General features: G+C 44.3%; 1 protein-coding gene across 3 annotated transcripts in view; it reads left to right on the top strand.

The window, feature by feature from the left end:
• Positions 1–19,500, top strand: part of ST3GAL1 (ST3 beta-galactoside alpha-2,3-sialyltransferase 1) — a 74,176-nt gene that overhangs the window by 28,899 nt on the left and 25,777 nt on the right. Inside the window, exon 1 of one of the 3 annotated variants that reach the window (XM_033512461.1) lies at positions 16,330–16,773. The exons of the other annotated variants lie outside the window; for them this stretch is intronic. The gene's annotated coding sequence lies outside the window, so the exon portion shown is untranslated. Of the gene's footprint in view, positions 1–16,329; positions 16,774–19,500 lie in introns of those variants that run through there. 3 annotated transcript variants of the gene reach the window in all.

The following is a 19,500-nucleotide window of genomic DNA, read 5'->3' as shown; positions in this document are numbered from 1 at the left end:
CCTGAGCTTTATCTCTCAAGCCTGGTCAAATCCAAAATAATAGGTTGGTCTTCTGAAGAAATAGGTTGTTGAAAGAATCATGTAGGCTTGGGTTTTTGACTGGCACAAAAAGCTGGATTTCTTAAGGATTCGGCAAGCTGAGTTTAGCTTTCTTTCTATAATTATGGATATAGTTTGTTGACTTTGCTGATTCTTTACCTCCATTCCTGTGTCCAGTTCCGATCTGGCAGCAGGAGCTGGAAGGCTCACATCCTTCTGCATTAAACAGGGTGCAATGCCTAGTTATTATAATGATTAAATTTGGTGATTAAGTGATATTTAATTGTGTGTAAGCTCAGACATCCCAGGATATTCCACAAAGCCATGGTGGCTGATCATCTGGTCTGGGTTGGGGTGTCACTGTGTTGATTAAATTTTACTTTAAGGAGAAGCTGGTTCACATCTCTGCAAACACTTAAAGCTCTGTGGAATTTTGCTACATTTCTCTTTGCTGAGCAATACGTAAAAGTACATCAAGTGTAAGTCTAAATAAGTAATAAATGTCAAGAAAGTATCAATAGAAGGATGTATTTGTAAAATAAATTAATGGCTCCTTGTTTAATTTAAGGAGACAGAAAAATATCACATTCATGATAAATTTCTGAAGTACAAAAAAAAAGAGAAAATAAATATATGCCAATATTATAACTTCCTCTTCATGACTAAAGCTATGGCATTTTTAAAGCCAGGAATGAAGCAATTTTAGGTGTGATTCAATTGAAATCTCTGCCTTTCTCTGTCCTCTTGGAATAAATCAGCCATGCATTTTAAATTTTCCTCCTTTCATATGCTATGGGATATTGATAAAAAATGATAATAACAAAAAAGCAATGCCTTTTATAGCAAAGAAAAGGCAGTCTGGTAGTCAAATGTTTTTCAAGCTTGATGCAACTTGGACTGAAAGACTGGAATATCACCTAGTAATAAGTTTGTGGAGATGAAATCCACTTGGATAATAAGTACAGAGCTATGCAACTTGACAGGCTGAGTCCTAAAGGGCAGCAGTCTTGGATCCAATAGTCTCTCTCATTTTGAATAATTGCTGTGCAACACAGAATCAAACATTTATTGCTGAGTACAGGTGCATTTGCTCTCCCTGGTGACCCTCTATAAGCAAATGTGCAAGACGATTTTATTACCAGGAATGCAATTCACACAAACTGTTTGCTTTAGAGAATTAAATAAACCCAGACAAAGGACAGTCAATACTGTTGTTTTACCTTCTTGCATTTAAATGCCGCCTCCTGCATGGTTCAATAGCAAGCTGGAAGACAGAGAGGTTCTGTGTAATGATTCATGTGAAGAAATTTACCTTTGAGGAAAAGGCACAAGAGCACCAAAATCAAGGGGTTACTTTGCTGTGGACAAATTCAGAGTATCAGCTTCATCTGAGGCTGCTGTGATTGATGACTAGTGAGAATTCGGTTGACTGGAGAAATCTTGGCTAAAAAATTTGTTTCCAAACTAGAATGGCTGAGCAGTGGCAAAGCTTTGATTTTGCTGCCAATGCAGCATTTGAAGAGTGAAACCATATTTATGGCTGTGGTTGAAAGAGCTTCTAGGAGACATTTGAACCCATGCCATGAATTTTTGGACTAGGAGCATTTTTCAGTGCAAGGGAGAATGACATCTCGGAGCAGCACTTGCCTGAGGAGGGGCTGTGATCAGTCCTGCCTTTGGGCAGAGCCTTCCCTGAGACCAGTAATTCTTCAGTGCAATTAAAAATAAAGGCATCTGGTGCCTGGCTTGTAGTGATGACAACACATTGCATGGCTGTGGAGGGATATTAGGAGCCATTTAAAGTGCCAATTAGTGCCTTAGTCATTACTCTACTGTATTTGTGCAGTGTTGACTATCCCTTGCTAGGACAAAATTAGACCAAGCAGACTCAGAAAGGTTCACACCTTTGGTCTTCTCCTTTCTATCAGCTTATGAGCACAAGAGGGCTAAGGCATCCCAAGCCTTTGTTGTCTTCATAAACCCCTGAGAACTCCATTGAGAGGTACAGATCCAGCACAACACCCAGGACTCTCAAACCTTGGAATTGCTTGCATTCAGATACAGGATGGTGTTCTCTCCCGCAGCACTGTGTTTTGTACAGTGATAAGTTAAAGAGAAGCACTAGAAAAGATATCTTGGACATGACTGATAGCACCTCATGGAAGCAAGAGTAAATACTGAAATGCTGATTTATCTTTCCAAGACCAGCAGCTGGGCTTTTTATGAGACTTGAACTAAGGAATATAAACAGTGGGTGACAGCCACAGCAGGACTGACTACTCAGACTGTACCTCCAGTCTATCCAGTTATTAAGAGCCAGCACAGAGCAGTGCAGAGAAGCCATCAGAACATCATTGCAGAAGTCCTCAGCTGTTGCAGATCTGTTTGTGGGGCAGGAATGAGATCTCCTAGGGCTCAATCCCAGCCGGTATTCTGGTGTGCTCATCCTCTGCAGGGCTCAGCCCCATGAAGCACAAGCATCACAGGCATGGGATGAAAACCATCATGGACCATTTTCTCTGTGTCTAACCCTGGATTTGGAGCAACAGATGTTGTCCCAAGCAAAGATAGGCGGAAGGAGATGTGTCTTCTCAGCACTCTTGAGAGTGTGTGATCTGGCAGAGGGGTCTTCTCTGCCAAAATTTGCTTTATAATCATTTGTGAGGTAAATAAACTGCGGGTGTCACAGCCAAATTAAATGGAAGCTATGGCAAAGCTGGTCGAGGGCGCTTTCTCCTTCAAAAACTCATGTAATGGGTGACCCAGACTTTCAAGACAAAATATTTGGCAAGTGAGTTCAAACAGAAGAAATTGTCTTATTCACTCAAAAGCTCGTGCTTCTTGCCAACTCAGTAATGTGCTGTTGGGACAGGTAGAAAGGGCTGCTTTCCAAAAATAAGCAGATATTATGCAACAAGCTTAGTTATATTAATAAGTGAAAAAGGGATGTACTAGTCATTATCTGCTTTCAAATCCAAGTAGACAGTCTTACTGATGATTACTGATTATTTTTTTATTCTTACAAAGAGAAATGTTTGAGGAAAGGCAGAACTCAGTCTTTAGCATTCTTTTTATTCCACATTGTAGCTTGGTAATTGATGAAAGATGTTCCATGTGTTGAACACGTTACTTGAAACTTTTCTGTTGGCTTAGTGATCTGAACTAGGTCTGACAAGTTACATCAAGAGTCCTTCACAGGACACTCCCTCTAGCAAGAGTAATACCCTTCTTGCAGGACCTGCTCTGGAGTTCTCATTGAAGTGAATGGACTTGATGTGGATAGACAACATTTCTCTGTTCTGTTATTTTGGGGGGTTTTGTCCCGATTCTGTTGAATATAGGAGCTGTCCTGCATGTAATGTCCACTATTATAAATAGGAGCAGTACTAAAATTCATCCTTAATTGTTTTTAAAGAAGGATTTTGGATAAAACAGCTGGTGGAAATCATTTGAAAGACTTGGCTGGCTTTGCGTGAAGTTGGAGCAGGCTCAAAATACACTGACAAGCCCAGCAGTGAAAAAAAAATCTCTTGTCAGCTGATGTATCTCCTTCCCCTGCACTCTGGGTTATTCTCACTGTCTCTCCTTAGGCACTGAATTTCAGTGTCTACATTGGGAACCCAGTAAATGGGAATGCAGGTCTGTTGGGTTTGCCTGGCAAGCTTTTGGCAGTGGGGGGACCACAGAGGTGGCTTCTGTGAGAATCTTCTGGATGCTTCCCCCTATGTCCAGCTGAGCCAGTGCCAGCTGGCTCTAAGATGGACCAAGTCCATCTGCAATGCTGGTAGTGCCTCTGGGATAATGTGTATAAAGGGGAAAAGTTCTGAGCAGCAGGCAGAGTGGAGGGAGCATGTGAGAGCAGCATCTCTGCAGGCACTGAGGTCCTGGAGGATTGTACCCTGTGGAAGGGTCCCATGCTGGGGCAGTTCATGCAGAACTGCAGCCCATGGGAAGGACTCACGTTGGAGAAGCCTGTGGAGGTTTGGATCCCTGAGGAGGAGGGAGCAGCAGAGATAAGACGTAGTGAACACAGCCCACATTCCCTGTCTCCCTGCTGCTGGTGGGGTAGTAGGAAGAGAAATCAGGAGTGAAATTGAATCTCAGAATAAGGGAGGAATGGGGGGAAGATGTTTTAAGATTTGGTTTTATTTCTCATTGTACTGTTCTGTTTCCCAGTCTCAGTCTGTTTTGCCTGTGATGGTAACTAGTGAGTGATCTCTCTCTGCCCTTATCTCAGCCCACAAGTTTTTCATTGTATTTTTCTCCCATGTCCAGCTTAGGAGGGGAGTGACAGAGTGGCTTTGGTGGGCACCTGGCATCCAGCCAGGGTCAACCCAGCACAGTGAGTAGCAGACACATTACTTTGGGTGGCTATCTTATGTGGCTCCCCACATTTCCAGTGGTGGGAGTCTCTGCACTGTGATCACTCAGGGGAAGAATTGAACTCCAAAATTAGCAGTGTGCATTGAAAGCGTGAGCCTGAGGCTTCTGTCTCAGAGATGGGCTGGAATTGCACATCCTGGCTCTTACCCTGGGTGCTCATGGGCAGTGACCCAACAGCTTAAACATCTCCATTCACCTGCTCCATCATCACAAGGACACTTACATTACCCTGTGTAGGACTACTGCTCTCTGCACGAGCAGCCTGCTGTTAATATCACACTAAGCACCCAGATTCATGTCTTTGCAACCTCAGTGGCTTAAAAGGGGTTGTGCAAATGTGAATAGCTGCATGTGGTTTCTCTGACCCAGGGAAAGGCAGTATGTGAAATTTGGGCTTGTATGGACGTACATAGCTAGAGGAAAACAACCAAGAAACGAGTTGGTAATATGTTCCCGTGTCACACTCAAATGCTCTTGAATAGGGTGGGTGACAATAGCATGGTGTCTTCTAGAAGCAGGTGGAGGCAGCAGATAACTGTGGTGACTGGTGCCAGGCAAACCAGCTCCTGCTGCCAGGGCCCAGCATGGAGCCCTGTGGCTCCTTCGCAGGCATCGCCATGGGTCACGGAATCTCTGCCAGGGAACCAGCTGGTTGCTCTCTGTCTGCAGCTTTCTTTATCCCATGAAGAGTTTCAAATGCTGCCCCCTGCTCCTTGTTTTTTAACATGACGTTGAAGGACTTTCACTTTCCCCCCACAGTTATTTTTAAGGCTCTCCTTGCCTCAGCATGTCATGGGTGACATCCCTGACACTGATTTTGCACCAGCAAGATTTTCATGGAATCACAGAGGCATTAAGGTTGGAAAAGACCTCTCGGATTATCAGGGTCAGATGTCTTTTTTTATTGTCCAGAAAGCAGTCCATGGCAGGGCTGCCTGAAACCCCCTCCTCCCACTGCAGGCACTGAGCCCTCACCCCACCCCAAGCGCCTGCTCCATTCTTCAGGGATGGGGCACACCCGGAGCCTGGGAACAGCCTCCCTGCTCAGCTGCCCTTGCCAAGCAGAGCTGCAATCTGGCCTCAATTCCTGAAGCAAAAGGCAGCTGAAGCAGCTCAGTGTTCCCCTCTCCAGAGACCGGCTGCTCTCACCTGGCGCCTCGCAGCTAATCATGGTGACAGCAACCATTGTTTGTTTTCCTCCATCCTTGTCTTCCTTGTTTTATGGAAAATTAGAGCAGGCAGGCAAGCCATCCATCAGCCTATAAATGCTGCAGAGTCTTTTGGCTTTGTGCTAAATAATTGTGCATTTTATTGCTATTTACACATTTATTTTCTGAGGCAATAAAATACAAACTGCAGTGCTCAAGACTTTATATTTTGCATCTGTATCGCAGCAGCCGCACAGGCTTCAGCAGCAGCACGCAGCCTGCCTCCATAAATTCACTTTCTTATTTTAGTAGGTCTAACATTTATTTATAATTAATGTCAGAGACCTTACACAGGAATGCCAATTATTGATTTTTTTTTCCTTTTTTAAGAAAAAGAAATTACTTTTTTTTCTTATTACTGCCATAGCAGCACAATCAAATTGCAGAGGCTAATCTTGTCCACAACAGTGGAAGAAAAGGCTCTTAAAAACTGAGTTGGTGGTAAAATTATAAAAAGCATCGTGCAACCCCTTAACTCTGGAGTTTGTATATATGGAGAACGTTGTGTGGGGGGCAGGGGACAGTGATTTAAATCAGCAGCTCTGCTGGTGTCAGTGAAGGTGTGTGGGAATGGGAAAGATCTACAGCAGGAACCACTGTAACCACTGCAAAATGAGGGCCTTTGGAAGTGGCAGGGGGATGCAGCTGGGCATGGGGGCACCCAGGGTCTGGGGTGGATCCCCAAACTCCATTGCTGTGAGGAGTGAGAGCTGTGCCTGCAGGTTTGCACTGCCAGCAGTGCCCGTGGGGCACAGCACTTCCCATACATCTCCACTTGCCACAAGCACATGCACAAGGATGTGAACTGGACCAAGGAAGCCTTGGAATGTATTTTTATGGTTTGACTCTCTCATTACCTGCTTAGTGCTAAGATATCTACCCATGCATTTGAAAACTAAATGGCCCTTACCAGTAGCCCTTGTACAGCTGTGCTTCTCCTCCAGTCCAGCTATGCCAGGAAATCTGCTGAGGAAGGCATCAGACTTGGCAAGGAGTGATGGGAACAGCAGCCAACTCCATCTTAAACTAATTTTTACCCCTGGCAGGGATTGCTGCCTAACAAGTGTTCAGAGGCTGAAACACAGCCCTGAAAAAGCTGCAGGTTGGAGGTGTGAAGGGGCTGCAGAGTAACGTGTATCGTGTCTGCTACTGCACCAGCTTCCAATTCCCAATGATTTACCTTCACAATGCTGAGCAGCTGTGGCAAAGGGAAGAAGTGGAGTTAGGAGCAGAGTTGGGACCCAGGGATGGATATTACATTTCTGCCTCAAGCTCTGCAAAGGCAAGAATAAAATGGGTGCTTGCAGGTTCACTCACCCCTTCCACATCTGCAAAGCAGAGCTGGCAACAGCATACCTTGTGTATGGTGGTATTTTTGGAGGGGTTAAAGAAAGGGCTTGTCATGAACAGTTGCCATGGGGGTTGAATAACCCACTTGTCTTGTGCCAGCTTTGCCTCCATGGGGTTCTCCTCCCACAGCAAGTGAACCTCAGTGGGTCAGGAAATAAAAACAGAGGTGATCAGTCCATTTCTGTGACACCTTCCCAAAGAGCTTTGAAAACAGTAAGGAAGCCCTGTGTCAGCTGAGAGGGCTGTGATGTCTGTGCATGAATGTGGCAAGAGATGCTGTCAGAGCAAAGCTGGATGTTGCTGAAAACAGGGGTGAGCTGTGTGATTCAGTCTGAGGAGTAGCAAACCAAACCTGAAGGATTCTGGTCTGCCTTCCTGGGGGCATTGAGTGGCAAAAGTTGTGGAAAATGGTGAGGTGTGGATTCTCAGCATCTGTGGAAACTCATAGCTCAAACATCTCATGTGGAGTACCTCAAATGGAAGCAATGAGTGCTTTGGCTGTTACTTGTTTGTCATTGCACAGCCACAAATGCAACCTGAATTTTGTCACTTAAAGTCTGGCTTTTTTTATTATTTTTTTTTGTCTAGCACAATTAGGGATTTTCTTTATTTGCTTGCTAATCAGGAAGACAGCTCTAATTTCATTTCTTAATTAGCTTGGTATTTCTCACTCATCCAAGGATGTCTGGCCAACTTGAAGTAACCTGCAACTCCTGCCAAACCAAAGGCTTTGCACACCAGGACTGGATAGCCTGGGGACAGGACAACATGTGCTTTCACAGAGCTGTATTGTCTGGGCTTGGGGCAGGTATCACCCACAGGAACCCCATCTTGCACAGGGGGAATGTTGCTGACAGGCATCTGGACATAAAGGAGGTTTATTCTTGCCCAGTGTCACTGGTGGGGCTTCAAAGACTTCTTCATTTGCTCTGTCTGCTGTGACAGTGCTGGGGAGCTTGGCCACCAAATGTGCAGCTCACCTCTGTGGATTTTGTAAAGTTGTTTCTGAAAGCTAATCCTGTTTTCATTCTGCTTGTGTTGAACAAGTTGAGCATTAAATCGTGCTTCACCCCATGGATGCTATTGCAGACCCAGCCCTACTTTTTTGGGTTGGCGAAGGCACCAAAACCATCCAAGGGCCTGCAGGAATGGGACAAGGGGTAATGGTTTTAAGCTAAAGGTGTTTAGGTTCAGACTAGTTATAAGGAAGAAATGTTTATGAGGAGGGTGGTGAAACACTGGCAGAGGTTGTTGAGAGAGGTTGTAGATGCCCCCTCCCTGGAAACATTCGGGGTTAGGTTGGATGGGGCTCTGAGGAAGCTGATCTTGCTGAAGATGTCCCTGCTTCTTGCAGTGGAGTTGGACTAGGTGAGCTTTAAAGGTCCTTTTGAACCCAAATAATTCCATGATTCTAATAAAAGCTATGGGGAGGAAGAAGGGCAATGTCTCTCTCATTTTTTATCCTTTACTATAGAAGAGGGGTTTTGTCTCAGAGAGAAGTTGGTTATTTCAGACCAGCAGAAGTTTGGACGTTCCTGTGTGCCTCCCACCCTCCTTGCAGGCAGCATCATGACCCATATAAAGGTTAATTCCAACAGTAAGCCCTGTCAGCAGGTCAGTAAACCTGCTCCCAGACCCTTCCTGCTCCCTGCTAATCCAGACAAATCCTCTTTCCGAGTACCTTCTCCTGTTTCTTCCATTACCTTGGAGTAAAAAGGTGAGCATGAAGGAAGGGAAGTTACAGAAATACCCTTTTGCCACTTTGGTAGGTGCCTGAGAGCAAAATCAGTCTCTCTGAAGTGCAGGTGGCTCCTGCTGTCTCTGTACAGATGTCTGTGTGCAGTCTGCCCACTCTACCTGCTCCTCCCACCATGACTGCCTGGACAATGCCATCCCAGGACTTCCCCTGGCTTTCCCAGCACAGTCATTTAAATAAGGTTGAGCTTATTTCCCAGGCTGCCTGTATGTAAAATCAGGGGGGCATTTCCTTCTGGGTTCATTTAGACAAGAAAAAAGGAGGCTGAGGGTAGACTTTCTCTGCAACTCCCTGAAAGGAGGCAGTAACCTGCTGGAGTTCAGTCTCTTTGCTCAAGTAACAAGAGATGGAATGAGAAGGAACAGCCTCACTGTGCTAGGGCACGTTTAGAGGCGTGTTTAGATTGGATATTAAGAAAAACTTCTTCACCACAAAGGCTGCCTAGAGAAGTAAGGAAATCACCATCCCTGAAAATGTTCAAACAACATATGGATGTGGCACCTGGGGACATGGTTTAATGATGGCTTGACAGTGCTGGGTTAACTGTTGGGCTCTGTGATCTCAGAGGTCTTTTCCAGCCTGAGTGGTTCTGTGATTCTGCTGTACAAGCCAGGGTGCAGCTTCAGCTCGTTGACTCTGCAGAGGGATGCTCTGAGGTGATCCCAAAGAGTTTGGTTTGTATTCAGGACCAAGAGGATTGCAGCACAGTGTTTAATCTGAAGGCTGGGCTTCTTTCAGTTTTTTCTTTCAGTCCTTTAAGACTGTTAATTAAGAGTTTGGGGAAGCACATTTTTTGCTGCTGTCTTATGATCTGGTACTGATAACGAGAGAGGCAAGAGAACTTCCTATACTGGTTGTTTGTGGGGAAGAAGTTACAAAGTCATCTATTAGTTATGTGTGACTGGTTGGTACTGCCTTTGCATGGGAGGAAACCTCTCAGCGCCTCACCCAGCTGAGCCTCCCATGAGTCTATGAACAAATCCAGGATTAAAGCCAAACCATCTCAGTTTTGGGTGTCAGCCAGGAACTGCCCCTCTCCGAGTGGCTCTGAGGGGTGAGCAGTCTGGTCCTTGGCTGGTAGCTCCATGAGCAGAAATGACTGCAGATATTTGTAGAGTTCAGGGAGGATCACTTTGCCTGCATCTGCCGTGTGCTGTCACTGTGAGCCTCACCCTCGCACTTTCCTCACTGAGGGAATGAGAGATGCACCAAATCTGCCATGCACATAAACCAGAGCAGGGGCAATGAAATTCAGAAGCAAGAAATACAGGAGGCTGCAAAATGAGAACAATTTCCATCAGCTGCAAGTTTGGAAATGTCTTGGCAGCAGTGATGCTGGGAGCTGGAAACTTGGAAACTTCAAAGATCTAGCAATCCAGTGAGGGACAGGAACCCCTGGTATCCATTCCATTTTCCTAAGGGTGGAAACTCCCCAGCAATTACCAAGTACTGGATCATCCCCCTGTAGCTGAGTGTGACAACACTTCTGGGGATGAGAAATCACATCTCATTTTAGAGGAAATTAAAAACAATGGTGCCCTTCAGCCCATGCATCTCCTCCATAAGAAGTCATAGGTCAGTTCTCCTCTGGGAATGTCTAAGTTCTGTTTGTAATGACTTCCCTTTGGATGCAGTCATTATTTTTCAGCATTCACTTCTTATTTTTGAGCAAGAGAGGCATACTAGAAAAAGATTAAAAACTCATATTACCCTGTTTTAAACCAAGCCAAGCAGAACAGCGCATTTCCCAGAGTTTTGTGGTTTACATTTCCTTGCAAATCTTAGAGAGATTTTAATTAAAAGTTTCTTTTTCCTTTCCTTAATAAAAACAAAACACAAATAAAAATCTTGTAGCTGCCACTTTTTTTTTTGGACACAAATTGGTGGCTCATTTAAGGGAAAACCCAAAGCCCCAGGGCACTGCTGCCTGTGGTCACTGGGGATTGTTTTTAACAGTGTGCCCATTAAACTTGCCAGGAGCTTTTTTTCTAGAGCAAGTGGTGACATTTTCATAAACTCCATTTTAAAAGTTACCAATTTTTCATCTGAGTGAGAGCAGGATCCCACATTCATCACAATACTCATATGCACAAAACCTTGCAATCCCAAAAAGAAGCTTCCCTGTCCCACTGAAAATAGAGGGATGATTTAGGTGGGGAAAGGATATTGCAGTGAGTGTGGGATCCTGTTCTCAGTGTTTGAATGGGAACTGTGATCTTGAACCCAAAGACAGAATTTCGCTTTAGATGTTGCCCTACTGTGGGTTTTGTGCTGACAAAGGGCTCTTACAGTCACTTCAGGACAGTAACACTGAGGGTGAAGCTGAAGTTTCTGACATGCACCAAACCAGCCCATGCTGGACTGGTGTTTGTCTTTTGTTTAAGCACAAAAAGTTGTTGGTTTTCTAATGTGTCACTATCTGGGAAGATGCTGGAAAGTACTACTGGGGAAAAGTCAGCAGCCAGGGCTTCCCCATCCTGACTCAACAATCAGGAGCCCAAAGGACAGAGATCTCCCTCCCCTCTGCCATTCTTTGTCACAGGTAAAAGGGTAAATTCAGGCTGATGTTTCCACAGCATCTAGCCTGCTACACCTTGATTTCTAGGTAGCATGCTGGCAGCACTGCAGAAGGCAAGACCAAAACAATATTGAATTGGTCACCACTTTCTTGTGTTAAAATTTCTCCTTTTACAAAATCAATTATACCATTTTAGAATTGAAAATTTAGGTCCTAAATTAATTGAATCTTCCTCTGCTAATTATTTCTGTATGGCTAAGTGATACTTTGAATTTCTCTTTGAACAAGGAAGCCATTAAATATTCAATGATTGCTGGCTACCTTAGCAGACTCCCTGTTTGTGTTTTAGCCACCTAAGTAAGATAAGTGGAAAAGATGCCATAGTTGTGTTCATGTCTGTGTGTGTTTCTCCTGCATTCAATTATCAGCATCCAAAACCTCAGTATTACCATTTTTGATGCAGTTCAGGATGCCCAGCTGAGTGCTGTATGTGTAGCTCTGATGTATGCAAATCCATTTTGCATGCAGCTCTTGACATATTTTCATATTCAGGATTATGGGAAGCTTTTTGTGTGCCACTTTGATGTATGCTAATCTTTGTTTCTCAAAAAACACTTTAAAAAGTCCAGAGAAGTAGACAATATTTCTTCTTCACTAAAACCCTTTGTTTTTTCTGTAGCCAGGCTCCCACATAGCTCAGAGCAAAGCTTCCACCAGTGGTGTGCTGAAGGGCCAAATTCATGTGGTCTGCTCTGGGCAGCTGCTTGTATCCATCAGTGTGAGACAACCTGAGATCTAGCAGTCCTCTGGAAAAAAGGCAGCCTGAATCATTCATTTCTTCCTTGACTGTCTCCTCTGTTCCAGATGCAAGGCAAAAGCTGGAATGGGAACCTCACACATGGAGGCTGGGGGATGCCTGGGCTGGTAGCAGGAGCACACAGTGCATGCAGTTGGATCCAAATAGGTCAAGTACACCTATTATGAGGACATAAATGATCAATCACTTAAAGTGGTTGCCTAATGGCTTTGTCATTCTGGCTTGTAACACAGTATATTAATTATCAAATGTGTTACTTATATCTCTAATATATTTTATTGTATCATTTATAGACTTCTTGTAAACTTTCTGTGACTGCCAAAATTATCATAGTGTGCACAGAAGATGAAAAACTTGGAAGTATTATTTTGTTCTTGCAAGGTTTGCAGTGGGTGCCAGGTCCAGACTATGCACAGATGCTAAAACACTTCTGAATTTAATTGTGGGTAGTTTAACACCTTTGTAGCACCATAAAGACTAAATGTAAATCCCAGGTTAATGAATGAGAAAATCTCTGTGGTGTCATTAAATCTTCCCCAGAGTGAACTCAGCCTGCCCAATGAATAAATGTTTAATGCAGTGCTGTGTCAGATGGAGCCATCGATTGTGAGAGAAACGCTGTTGGTTTAACGAGGATCCCATCAGCTGAGCTCCAGTTAACAACCCCACAGTGCCAGCAACTGCTTGGTATTGCTTCAGGGCAGGAATCCCAGCAAAAAGAGTCAGAGGTGCTCACTTGGGCACAGAAACATTTTTCCTGGATTTTCCTAGAGTTTTGGGATTATTGACAATATCATCAATATTATCATCATTACCATCTAATCCTTCTTGGCATTCAGGTAATGCCATGAGGTTCCCTGCAGTGCATTCATCACTTTCTTAATATCAGAAATTAATGTTCCTCACAACACATTCTTTGAAGTCACGAACAACTGTATTTATAGCCACATGCATTTCCCTACAGCTTTAACCAAGGAATAGATGGGTGAATATTTCTGAGCTGGGTATTCACAGATGGTGTAGCAAAACACCTGTGTTTGGGTTCCATTTTATATTGGGATTGCATGGACAGGTTTTGGTAGTGGGATTGGGGTTGAGGCTACAGGGTTGGCTTCTGTGAGAAGCTTCCAGAAGCTGCCCCCATGTCCAGCATGGGCACCTGGCATCCAGACAGGGTCAACCCAGTACACACCTTTGGTTCAGAGCATTCTACAGTCTGAAATAATCCTATATCCTCACTTGTAATCCTGTAAAATTAAAACAAATGCAGCTACAGGATTTACTTTTCAGTAGTTTTAATTTGCATCTGTTTCTACTGCCACTATTTAATTAGTCACTGTGTGCTTGAATTACATTAAAGTAGTTTTCTTATTGTCTTTAGTGAATCAGCAAGACTTTAAAAGCAATCCATAGTCATCCCAACATAAAGCTAAAACCAAAAATTAGAGGTGATTTTTTTTTTCCTTTCTCTTATGAGGAGTAAAAGGAGTGCTTTGTATTTGGAGGGTGGTGGTGTTTTTGTTTGGGGTTTTTTTTAATTTCTAAATGTTTTGCTTTCCTTTAATTACCAAAATTACACGTTTTCCAGAAAATCTTTCACAAAATGAAAAGTAGATTTCTTCATTTAAAATGTCAAAGATGCTTCTTTTTGAAAATTTCTTAATGCAGCAAATCAAGATGAAAAATAGATTTAATTTTGACAAACTGATTTGAAACAAGACAGAAATAAAAATAAATTGTGCTTGAGAAACACCTTACCAGCTCCAGTTCTAGACTTGTCCTATCATGAACCACTTAAAAATTCTTCTAGGTTCAAGCACACATAGGTGTCCTGGAAATCCCTTTGATAACTCTTCCAAGCAAAGGGTAGCAGAGCTTTGATCACAGCCCAGTAATCACGTAATGGGGACGCATGGGAAGGATGTGGAAGCACAAGGGCAGTCTGTCCACCATGGACTTTGCTATCAAAGTTTGTCAACAGGAATCAAACAGCAATTTTTATGTCTCCAGTTGTCTGCTTGGATGTCTTTAAAGAACTCTTTGAAGTAGACCAATTCACAGAGATAGAGTGAATAAATTTAAGTGAGTGAGTGAATTTTAGTTTAGGATTTTCACCACAGAGTTATTCTTTTCATTGTCCCAGCTTTGGACTCTTGGCATGCAGCCCAAAAAAATCCCAACCCATGGTGAATATTGGCCCACCACAGAAAAGCTCTCATCCATCAGGTTAAACCTATGTGTCTGTCCAACATTGCAAACTACAGCATAAGGAAAGAAAAGAGTATTTTTTAAGAACTTGTAACAACATATTTGCGATTTAAAACATCAATGTGTCTGTGGGAAAGGGGATTTGGAATATATAAAAGAAAATGAAGTACAACCAGGGAAGCAAAGGTGCCATTTTCTGATTAATGGAGTGTGTGTAAAGAGGTAGAGCTCCTCCAAAATCACTTTCTAGCAAGACAGAGGCTGTGGAAGGCGTTCTGACCAGCAGCTTATTTTTCCACTGTTGTTTTTCAACACATCCCTGGCTGACCTGGCAGACTCCAGCCTCTTGGCCATGAATGCTGCTGTTCACGACTTGGCTGGACAGTTGTGTCATTCCAGTGCTCCTGTTTTGTCCTGAAAATATTTGAATTGAGGATTAAGCCAGGGGAATGGATCATAAACAGGTCAGCAGTGGAGCCGCGTGTTAAGTTTGAATTCACCAACAAATTCAGGCCTTTTCCCTGGCCTCTCCCAGTTTATCTCATGGTTGTTTCCTGGTATGAAGATGAGGCTGAGTGCTCCCTTGGCACCGTAATGACCTGGAAAACTTTAGACCAAGCTCCCACTGGCAAGCTGTGGTGCATTACCAGTGTGCTTTTCTTCACTGAACCTGGCATGACAGCAAGCCTGGCTGCAGTAACAAAAGGCCATTATATAAATGGTGACTTACTCACATGATAGTTCCCAGTGGAAATAAATCGATCATGAGTTTATCTCCACGGTCCCAGACATTCATGTGTTTTCGAATGATAAGTGATACCCAGGTGAATGTCATCCTTGCAGAGCTGGTGCCACAAGTGGAGGGAGCTGGGCTCTCCCCACCCTCTCCTCTCACCCCAAGCCCAGTTTCACACCTCTCACAAGGCTGGAAGTCATGTGCTGTGTGAAGAGATGATGGTAGGGGACATGGCATTTATCAAATAGGAGGAAATTTTATTGGGATAATAGAGTGATCATAAGCATTTTTAATTCTTAGAATCACAGAATCAGAGTCATAGAATTGGAGTTTGGGTTGGAAAGGACCCTTAAAGATCATCTTGTCCAACGTGGCCTTTCTGCTTTGGGCAGGGACATTTTCAACTAGAAAACCTGGAAAAGAGAAGTGTCTGGGAAACCTGTTCCAGTGTTCCATCACTCTCACTGTAGAAAATTCTACCTTGTATCTAATATAAATCTACCATATTTTAGTTTAAAATAATTTTACCTTATCTTGTCACTACAGGCTCTACTAAAGAGTGTCTCCCTACACTTCTTATGCCCCCTTTAAGCACTGTGAAACTGCTCTGAGGTTTCCCAGATGCTTCTCTTTTCCAGGCTAAACAAACCCAGCTCTCTCAGCCTGTTCTTCATAGGAGAGGTCCTTCTTCTCAGATCTGCTCTCAGTGTTTTTGTCCCCTTGCCTGTGTTGATGCCTGGGGTTGCCCTCGTTGAACCTCATGAAGGAGATTTTGGAGCCATATAATCCTTCATGGCATTTGCAGTCCCATTCAAATTAAAATTTCCCACTTGGCCTGAAGTCATGAGTACAGAGTGTAGCCCATGGAGGACAGCACAATTAATCCTGGGTGTTAACACTGTGAGTCTCCAGCCTTTGCAGGAGTGAACTCTTGGAATGCAAGGGAGGAGGATGTGGTGGATGAAGAAATGTCTTCACCACGGTGGGAGGTGGGATGGCAGTTCTCTGCACACAAGGATAAGGGCAGACTCGTGACCTTTTCCAAGCCAGAACCTCCAGCCCTTTCTTCAAACACTGCAAGGGAGTTTTCATTTCCAGACCACTCAGCAATAAACCTGATAAAGTCTGCTAAGATAAATACTTATTCTGAGGCAACAGAATGAAAATTCCTCACCCAAGTTTCTGTTGCTCCCATAACATCTTGCACAAAAAGGTGCTTGGTTACCCTGACCACGCAGACCTGTTACTCATGCAGGCAGGGCAGGCTGTGTCACAGTACCAGGGAAATTCCCTGTTGCCCTGGCCAGCCCCAGCCTGCTGCCAAACTGCTCACTGATAAGGCACAAATTGGGTAATGATTTTTTTCAGATCACTGGCACCTAAAATGCTGCACAGGTTACGCTCCATAAACCATCTCCAGTTTTTCTTCTGTTCACTGTGATGGATGAAACACTGCCCAATAGCTGGCTTCACATTCAAGAAGCACGGAGGAGTTGCTGCATTCAAATCATTCTGAAGCTGCTTTCTCTCATGGCTTAAATGTTCCTGAATGCTTTTGTTTTCCAGGCAGATCTGATTAGTTTGAGTTGCTTGGAGTGAACGTTTTAATAAATCTGAGAACAATATACCAAGTACCTTGCTGGATTTCAGTGCTGTGATGCCATTTGACACTGGCAATCAAAGATATTTATGCCTCTCAGCATGGTCAGTGATGGGACAGAAGAGTTACAGATCATTTTCCCCCTGATTAAATGGCAGGTGAGACTTGGGTCTGCCTTTCTGTCTGTGGGTACACAAGAGAGCAGCACACATTCCATCTCTGTGAGGATATACTGATGGACAGAAGAAAGGAGCCAATGAGCTCTGAGAGACAAAGCACAAGATGATTTGAATTAATCATAGAATGGTTTGTGTTGGGGGGGGACTTCAGAGATCATCTGTTCCAACCCCCCTCTGCTGTGGGCAGGGACACCTTGCACTAGACCTGGCTGCCCCAGTCACACTGGCCTTGAATACTTCCACACTATATAGAATCCATAATGTAATTAAGGAATAAATGGATGGATGGATGGATGGATGGATGGATGGATGGATGGATGGATGGATGGATGAAGGGAAAGGGATGTGGCAGCTTGTGCTTTTCAAAAATTGTGTCATGTGGTGGCTTTTGGTGCCCTATAAAGGCAGGGCTCACCTTTGCCTGCCACAGCATCGAACTGAAGTGGCAGAGGCTGTGCTGGGGCACAAGCAGCACCCTGTCATGTCTCCATGAGGCCTTCAATGCATGGTGAGACTGATCTGCTGGAGCTGGAGGACATGGACCAGAGGTCTGACGGGGGTCCCAACATCATCTGGGTAATTTCACGCTCCCTCCCCGTGCTCAGCTCTGTCTGCCAGGCTGTCCTGTAATTCACATTCTGTCTCACGTAGCAGAAGCTCAGAGGTCTCTGGTGAGGTGTCAGACCAATGAAGTGTTTCTTTCTAAATGTCAGCCAGCCCCAGTCAGGGGGAGGTAGGCAGTGATGAGCCAGGGTAGGGCAGACAAGCCTGTGGTTTGGAGCTAAACAGTTTCCTCCATTGTTTCTTTCCAGGCCTAGCACAGACCTGGGGTGTGAATTTATGTGTGTTTTTCCAGGGATGTGCTTTTTGTTTCCCTAGAACGAGATCTTTCACGGCTGCTTTGGGCCCTTGTGGGTACAGTAAGGCAAGATTTAACCTCCCAGGCCAGGGCTTTGAGACCAAGGGTTGCTTGAATAGTTACTCCCAAGTAGTGTGGACAGGAAAAAAGTCCTCAAATGGCAGAAAGGATGCTTAGGGACATACTGTCAGTGTTGCCAAATTTATAACAATATAGCTGTCAGTGGCTTAGCTGAGAAACTACTTAATCTCTGTAGGTTTTACAGGGCAGGAATCTGAGCTGTGCTTCTGAAAATGGGCATTTTCAGTTCTATTGCTGAGGCCTTTCTAGCGCAGCACATTCTCTTGAAGTCAAAATTGCAGCAAATCTTGAACCTACTCCTTCAAGTGTAGAGTTTCCAGCTGTAAAATTCTGTGGGATGTCCAAGGGTTGTGTGATGGCCACCATCAGTCAGGAAAGAGCTGCACAGGTCACACTGTCCTTTCCCAGATTCCGACAGGGCAGGTGGATGTGTGAGTTTGGAGTCTAAAGGATTTTGGGACCTTTGAGCTGTTCAAGCCCTGCATGGAACAGTGGCAATGTCTCTGTGCCAGGATGCTGCTGTTCCCTGTTGCCTTTGTGCTCTTCTGCCTGGAATGCTGTGTCTGGAAAATGCTGCCAGTTTCAAACTAGAGAGTGGGTTTCACACACGGGTTTTAGAGTGAATTACAGACCAGAAAAGCTGGATCCTGAAGAATCCAACACAAGCTAACAGAGATCTCCTCAATGTGGTGCTGGTACAAAACACCTCTTTGTTAGGAAAGTAGGCATCAAGGAAGGGCCAAACACCAATGTACTGGGACATTTACAGTGTTGGGGGATGAGTATGGTGATTTCTTTTTCAATGCTTTTTCACTATTATTTTCTTCACACAATTTGTCTAAGGCCCATCCATTAAAAGAAATCAAAAAAAATTAACCATTGTGCTAATATTGTTTGGCTGACCACAAAAATCTTCTGTAATGCCCAAATGCCCTTCCCCTGCACCCCATAAGCTGTCCCATGTCCAAGGTAGCAACATATCTCAGTCCCAAAGGCAGAGCTGGCTCACCTGGGTGGGTTTCATGTCTGAGGCTGAGGCTGTGCTGGGCCAGCCCTGGAGGGAGGCAGGCAGGGTGTCCCTTCTTTGAGGTCTTGTCTCAGGGTCCCTCCTGCCCTTGTGTCCCCGGCTCCTTTGGGCTGGTGCAGCTGATGGCTCCTGGGGTGGGCCTGGGAGCAGCTCCAGCAGGGCCTTATTTAGGTTCCCCTTTTCTTTCTGTGCTCTTTTCTGGGTGTGCAGGTGAGCTTTTGTCAGAGAACCTGGTGAGTGCAGTGAGAATACATTGCATTTGTAAGTGGATTTGTAAAAAAAATATTTCCTTAAGGTCTTGAGGATTGCTTTATATTAGTCCATTGTACCCCAATGTGTTTTTATCTTTGTTAATTACCAGATTGGCAAGGGACCAGGGATATTCTTCAGATTGTGAGTTTACAATGCAAATAAAATCTACCTTGGAGGAGAAGAAAAAAAACCCAAAATCTAAAACAAACAAAAAACCCCACCTCTCTCCTTGTTCCTTCTTTCTAAAACGGACAGACAATGACGGCAATTACAATTGATTGATCCTGGTATCTTTCACAGGGTAAAATGTAGACAGAAGATTAAGCTCGACTCTCATTATGACCATTTGATCACCCTTGACCCACTCAGGACAGAGTTTGGAGGAACTTGTCTCTTCTGATCCTGCCTCCCTGGTCCTCCTGGGACATGACCCTTTGCATTTTCCCTGCACTGCACATCGCTGGGTATTACCAGCATAAATAAACTG

Source organism: Parus major, chromosome 2, assembly GCF_001522545.3.
Source record: "Parus major isolate Abel chromosome 2, Parus_major1.1, whole genome shotgun sequence".
Lineage (NCBI taxonomy): Eukaryota > Metazoa > Chordata > Aves > Passeriformes > Paridae > Parus > Parus major.
This window is presented reverse-complemented; position numbering and strand designations above follow the sequence as displayed.